A 483-nucleotide genomic window follows, 5' to 3' on the forward strand; every position below is an offset into this window, starting at 1 on the left:
CACACATTCACACACACACACAGCCATATAGCAACACACTCACACACACAGAGATACGGTGACACACACACGCTGACAACTATGCACCCACACAGACCAACACTAACCAATGGGCACTTGCACACACACGTGCAAACCAAATGGGTGCACATGCCATGGTGCACGAGCCCCATCAACTTCACACTTAACCATTAACCCTTCCCCTCACCCCCGCCCCACCCCAGCCCCCCACCCCAGCCTAGCCCCTACCCCAGTGCACCCCATAGCACCTCCCCACAGCCCCACCCCACACTACCACCCCACAGTGCCCCACAGCCCCACCCAACGGTGCCCCACTGCACCCCACAGCCCCACCCCACAGTACCACCCCACAGCACCCCATAACACGTCCCCACAGCGCCCCATAACACGTCCCCACAGCGCCCCACTGCACCCCACAGCCCCCGGGGCCCTGGAGCACAGGCTGGAGGGGACGGGCCCAAC

This window comes from Malaclemys terrapin, chromosome 15, assembly GCF_027887155.1.
Source record: "Malaclemys terrapin pileata isolate rMalTer1 chromosome 15, rMalTer1.hap1, whole genome shotgun sequence".
Lineage (NCBI taxonomy): Eukaryota > Metazoa > Chordata > Testudines > Emydidae > Malaclemys > Malaclemys terrapin.